Raw genomic sequence first — 6,573 nt, 5'->3', positions numbered from 1 at the left:
GCGGTGGATGCACGACGCCTCGTCTTCCTGGTCTGCCGCTGCGCTGCTTCACTGCTGAGCGCCGAAATATGACGTCATATTTCGGCGCTCAGCATGACATGCCGGCACCGTGACGGAGTTAGAGGTCTCGCAAAGGAGACTGAGGGGCGCCGAGCGGTTGCTAGGCGCCCCTCTCTCTCCTCCGTGTAAAAAAATAAAAAGTGACGAGGGTGCCAGGGATCCGGGACACATGTGGTCACCCTAGCCCGTGGCACCCCCCTGACGAGCGGCACCTGGGGCGGACCTCCCCCCCACCCCCCGCTAGGTACGCTACTGCCCTAACCATACCTTTTGTCTAAGGTAGCCTTATGCCTATCCGATGCATGCTTAAACTCCTTCACTGTATTGACCTCTACGACCTTTGCTGGAAGCTTATTCCATGCATCCACTACTTCTTAGTAAAGTAATGTTTTCCTGATATTACTTTTAAACCTTTACCCCTCTAATTTAAGACTATGTCCTCTTGTGTTAGTTTTTCTTCTACTAAATATACTCTTCTCCTATATCGTGTTGATTCCTTTTTTGTATTCAAATGTTTCTACTCATCTCCCTGTCCCATCTTTCTTCCATATTAAAATCTTTAAACCTGCAATTCATGAACCAGTTTTGACCATTTTTCCAGTTTATCTAAATCACTTGTTATTTGGCTTATCCAGGCACAACAATCCTGTTGCAAATCATTGTGTTATCAGCAAAAAGACATGCCTTTTCCATTAAGACATTATGTAATATCACTAATGAAAATGTTAAAGAAAATGGAGCCAAGAACAGATCCCTGAGGTACCTCACTGGTAACACGTTTCTCTGAAAATACTCCATTGACTACAACCCTCTGATGCTCAGACACTGATTAATCGATTTAAACAATATTGGCATCCAGACTCAAAGATTGTAGTTTGTTGAAATGCTTCTCTGTGGGGCAATGTCAAGACCTTACTGAAATCTAGATATGCAATGCCTACTGCATCACATGAATCTATTATTTTAGTCAACCAATCAAAAAAACAAAAACAAAATAATAAGATTAACCCCTTCGTGACAAAGGCTGATTTTACTTTTTGTACCCTTCGTGACAATGGCTGTTTTATCGTTTCTGCGGTGTTTGTGTTTAGCTGTAATTTTCTCTTAACCCATTTACTAAACCCACACAAGTTATATATTGTTTTTTTCAGGACAAGAAGGGCTTTCTTCAGACACCATTTTTTTCATATGATGTAATTTCCTATAATAAAAATAATAAAATATGACGAAAAATTGAAAAAAAAACACATTTTCTCACTTTTATTTGAAAAATCTTTTATTCATCATAAAAAACTACTGAAAAAACCTGCTAAATAGATTCTACTATTTGTCCCGAGTTTAGAAATACCCAATGTTTTTATGTTTTTTTGCTTTCTTCTACACGTTATGGGGCAATAAGTACAAGTAGCGTTTTGCTAATTCAAAACCATTTTTCTCTGAATCTGGTAATTCTGTCTCTATGTGGTATTTGGGGCATCTTTGAAGCCAGCAAATTAAATTTACCCCACCAAACCATATATTTTTGAAAACTAGACACCCCAGGGTATTTTAGATGCTGATAGTTTAACCCTTTCCATGCACTAATCCTACCACCAACCCTTGTCAAAGTTTGGGATAGTAATTGTTTTTGGTGTTTTTTTCACATACTTTGTACTTCAGGTGTGAAATTACAGCTCCTGGTATATGTTGCTGTCACACAACACCCAGATATGTGTCCAGCAACATCTCCTGAGTACATTGATACCCCACATGCATGGGTTTGTCAGATTGTTTGGGGGCAAAAGGGCCACATTTGGAACATGAGCAATTCAAATTCAGTAGGAATTTTACATCTGGGTAAAGAAAAATGCTTGTACCCAACTATCAGTAGGGACAGGTTACAAGAAAGCCTGGCCTATCTCCAAGAAGGGATTTGATCTAGCACCTTAAGTGGTCCCTCATGCCACGGAATGGACACAGGGGTCACTTGACAGTGCAAATAAAAACGCTTAAAAATGGTGGAGCAAATAAAAGCTAAAAAACAGTAAATGTAACAAAAAATTTAAAAAAAATACAAAAATGGAGCAGGAACAAAAAAAAAATTAAAAATGGGAAACTGTGTGATACAGCTTGAAGCAGTCACCGACACAGAGTGCAGGTTTTCCAGGGCAATCTGGACAGTAAAATGTGGTGTCCTTTCTTTGCCCCCTGCTGTAGCATACCCTGCATCTCTTTTGGGGATTCTGCTTCTTTGCTGTAGGGGGGATTTTAAAAATAAAATGGGTAGCCCCAATTCTGTTGGTTCCCATCACTACTTCGGGACCAGGTGCATCACGGTACAAGATACCTGAAATTACTTCGAGCTGAAACTGCAAAAAAGACAGCTTCAGCCCAGTGTCTGCTTTTTTGTGCAGCAAAAAAGCGTTATAGGTTGCAATTTGCATTAGATAAATTGCAACCTTCTTGTACCAGGCCTTTGTCTTCCTCATAATGAGGTAGGGCTGTAGGAGTTGATCTGACAGATCAACTCCACCCATGTGCTTGTTATAGGCCCTGATGCACATTGGCTTTGTAGTGACCCCAGCTCTGCCACGGACAGAAACCTCCACGGTTCTCTCATCGTGGATGGTGCTCAGCATGCACACCTCTTTTCTGTCCTTGAACTTCAATGCCAAAAGCTCCTCTTGGCGTAGAGCTGAGGTCTCCCCCTTTCCTAGCCGGGTTCGTACCAGGCGTTGTGGGAAACCCAAGCGGTTCTTTTTTATAGAACCGCAAGCTACCGTATCGAAACAATACAGCAGCTTGAACAAAGGGACGCTTGTATAAAAGTTATCTACATACAAGTGGTAGCCTTTGTTCATAAGGGGGAATATTAGGTCCCAAACAATCTTGGCACTGGTGCCCAGATGATCTGGGCAACCTGGAGGGTCAAGGTAGCTATCCTTACCCTCGTATACCCGGAAGGCATGAGTATATCCTGTCTCGCTCTCGCAGAGCTTATACACCTTCACTCCATACCTGGAGCGCTTGGAAGGAATATACTGCTTGAATCCCAACCTTCCTTTATATTTCATTAGGGATTCATCCACGCAGATATTTTTTCCAGGTGTATAAACCTCTGGAAACCTGGCAGCGAGATGGGTAATCAGGGGGCGGATTTTGTACAGCCTATCAAACTGGGGGTCCTCCTTAGGGGGGCACAGGCTGTTGTCGCTAAAATGCATGAAACGAAGAATCATTTCATACCTTTGCCTAGTTATAGTTTGGGCAAAAATGGGGGTACTAAAGATGGGGCTGGTGCTCCAGTAGGAGCGGATGGAGGGCTTTTTTATAATGCCCATTAACATTGTGAGTGCCCAGAATTTAAGAAATTCTGGCACGTCAATGGGAGTCCATGGCTGTTTTGCCCAAAAAGAATTAGGGCTAGCAGCACGGTGCTGCTGGGCATAAATGTTTGTTTGTGTGACAATGTCTCCCAAGACATCGTCTCCCAAAAAAACCTGCACAAATTGCAGTGGAGTGAATCCTGTAACATCAATATTGATGCCAGGAATTCCAGAAAAAGGAGGGATAGCTGGCTTGTACCTATTAGGCGCTACCCATGCCTCTGGTGCACTGCCACGACTACGTGTGGTAGGCGTCCTAACAGCCACAGATACATCACTAGATGTATCTGTGAACTGACCAACGTCAAAATCTGACGCTGTATCAGTGGCCTCAGAATCTGTGGCCAAAAAGGCATACGCCTCCTCAGCCGTATACCGCTGCATGGTAAGAATTGCAGCAAAAATAGTGGGGAAGGAAAGGGTTAATGGCTATAATAAAAAATAAAAAAAAAACCTAAAAAAAGTAAAAAAAACTAAAAAAAGTAAAAAAACATGTAAAAAAAAAAAAACCCAAAAACAATTGCCACTATGCAAGATCACTGTTTATGCAGTGATCAATGGCAATGAAGGGGTTAATATTATATGGGTGGCTCTTATAAGAGCCTTTGGATCAATATATATATATTTTTATTAGGGAATACCTGAAATACCAGAACACACTGATCTGTCTCTCTCCCTCACTAGAAGCAAGTGAAGGAGGGAGGCAGATCCAATACTGATCAAAGGCAATGTTTAGAAAACATTGCCTTTGATTTATCAAATCATGATCACTCTTATGAGTGATCTGACCACTAGGGGTGTTATTCACTGGATGTCCATGACATCCAGCAACACCCCCCCGATGATGTCAGCAGGCTCCGCCCCCCGGCTTGATGGGCGCCGCCATCTTGAAACACCGCGTGTGTTTCGAAGACACCGGCACCGGGAAGGTAAGTTGAGCATTTAGGAAGCGATCGCGAGTCGCTTCCTTTGCTAAACAGGTGTTGCAAAGATGCCTCGATACTGAGGCATCTTAGCAACACCAGCTAAGCAAAGGAAGCGACTCGCGATCGCTTCCTAAACCCGTTTTTCGGCGGCGGGCGCCGCCATGTTTGAAAGACGTGCAGTCTTTCAAACATGTTTTTTTTTTGCTCCTAGGAGCGATCGGGGGGGGCGGGAATGTTTTTTTTGGTGTTGCTCAATGCCTCGATGTCGAGGCATTAGAGCAACACCGTTTGAGTGAAAAAATCGATCACGGATCGATTTTTTCACCCGTTTAAAGACGTGCCGGTCCTGGCACGTCAATTGTCATAATCGTCACGATTTTCAGTGACGTGCCCGGACCGGCAATTGTCACGAAGGGGTTAATTTGGCATGATCTCTCTGAAGTAAACCCATGTTTATCTTGAAACACATATGATTTAAGGTGTTCAACAATCCTATCCTTTAATATAGTTTCCATTAATTTCCCCACTACTGCCTGACTCCTCCCTACTGCTTTACTTGTGAATGGGTATAATGTTCCAATTTTCTGGCACCAATCCTGGGAACAATGACCATTCCTGGGAACTTTTGGGCTCCGGCTCCCTTGCGGGACACAGCCAGGACTGCCCACTGATGTCAGTGGGAGGTCCCGTGATGTCAGTGGGCCGTCCGGCTGACAGGGGGAGGTCCAGCTGACTGGGACGTTTCTGCTGACGTTGGGGGCGTTCCCGCGGATGTCAGTGGGAAACATCCCCATTTAAAGGGGAAATGGGTGGGGAGCAGGGCGTGTCAAGACCCCGGCCCGCGACCCAAAGGATTCAGGTCTTGACCCGGAGAACCGCTGCTTCACCTGGCAATCTCCGGGCCAACCTGGAGAGTTACCAGGTATGACAATGACTGTTTAAAAAAATCCATGAATGGTTTTGCTAGGACACTACTAAGTAATCTTAATAATGTTGGGTGTATCCCATCAACCTATTTGTATAAAAGTAATTTTTAAGATCAGCTTTTACAGCTGTCTAAATTCACATGTATCAAAAGACTCATTGGACTTTTTTCCTGAGGTCCCTTTAATCTATAAAAACTGAACAGATATATTCACGGAGGCCATCGGCTACACCTTTTACTTCCTCCTACATACCTTCCTTTTTGGTTTTTAATCTTATTAATTAACTTTTTTATTTATGTATCTAAGATGTTTTATCACCCTTTTTATTGACTGTGTTATTTTCCCTTCTGTGTGTTTTAGAAACTCTTCTAACTTTTTGTCTTTTTATGCCTAATTTTATAGATCTTACTCCGGCCCTGATCAACTCAGTGTGCGTCAGCCAGTTTAAATCCACCTTGTACCCACAGTGTGCTCTAGCCTTGTGCAGTTTTCTTTGGCTAAACTTGTTTTAAATGGTTTGTGGGTTGAGTTTGTTTTACTGTTTAAGTAATTTAGTATTAATAGAATGACATATAAAAGTTGATCAAAAACTGTTTGTCCACTGCTTTTTTCATTATCGCAAAATTAACCCTGTATTAATATGCATTATAAAGCTAAAAGGCCGTATTTACTCTCAAGGAAAAATGAGTGTGGCACACGCACACATACATTTCTGATGAAGTGGCCTACTGGAGAAAAAACTTGGACACCCATGCCCTATTTGGTACAACTTGAGCCTGGCCAATTCAATGTGCCCAATAAAACCATATATTTTTGAAAACTTATATATATATAGCCACCCCAGGGTATTTCAAATGCTGGTATTTTAACTCTTTGCATTTCACCCATTTTACCACCAGCCTTTCTATTTTTTTATGCTAAATATGATTAGAAAGCTGAGCTCCGTTGAATGCAGTACCTGTATTCAACCTGCAAGGCGAATAAGAGTTCTCAGGAGGGCCAACTCCTTTATTTTTTTTTTAAAGGACACACCGACATCTTGCAAGTGGCCACTCTCCAGACGTGAAGCCCACGTCTCTGGATGTGGTATACTTGTTGCGCTGCTCAACATTTTTAGATGGAGCTTATTTCGTGAGTGTAGTCTTATCTTACCTAATTAGGATTACTTTTTAGTACACACAACACTATTGTTTATATCCTTGTTTTTCAGATCACTTTCTATTACTTTAAATGATTATAGGATCTGCCTTATGGTATATTTTTTATACCCAAGTAAGTTCACATTTTTTCTATTAG

General features: G+C 42.2%; 1 non-coding gene across 1 annotated transcript; it reads right to left on the bottom strand.

The window, feature by feature from the left end:
* Positions 1-1,908: 1,908 nt before the first annotated feature.
* LOC149279344 (small nucleolar RNA SNORA35) lies at positions 1,909-2,038 on the bottom strand. Its single transcript, XR_016278587.1, has one exon. It is a non-coding gene; the product is annotated as a small nucleolar RNA SNORA35 (small nucleolar RNA).
* Between the last annotated feature and the right edge of the window lie 4,535 nt (positions 2,039-6,573).

The sequence above is a fragment of the Sceloporus occidentalis genome, unplaced genomic scaffold (genome assembly GCF_023333645.1).
Source record: "Sceloporus occidentalis isolate IW3139 unplaced genomic scaffold, rSceOcc1.0.p SCAF_170, whole genome shotgun sequence".
NCBI lineage: Eukaryota > Metazoa > Chordata > Lepidosauria > Squamata > Phrynosomatidae > Sceloporus > Sceloporus occidentalis.
The sequence above is the reverse complement of the archived record's forward strand: the minus strand, read 5'-3'. Positions and strand labels throughout refer to the sequence as shown.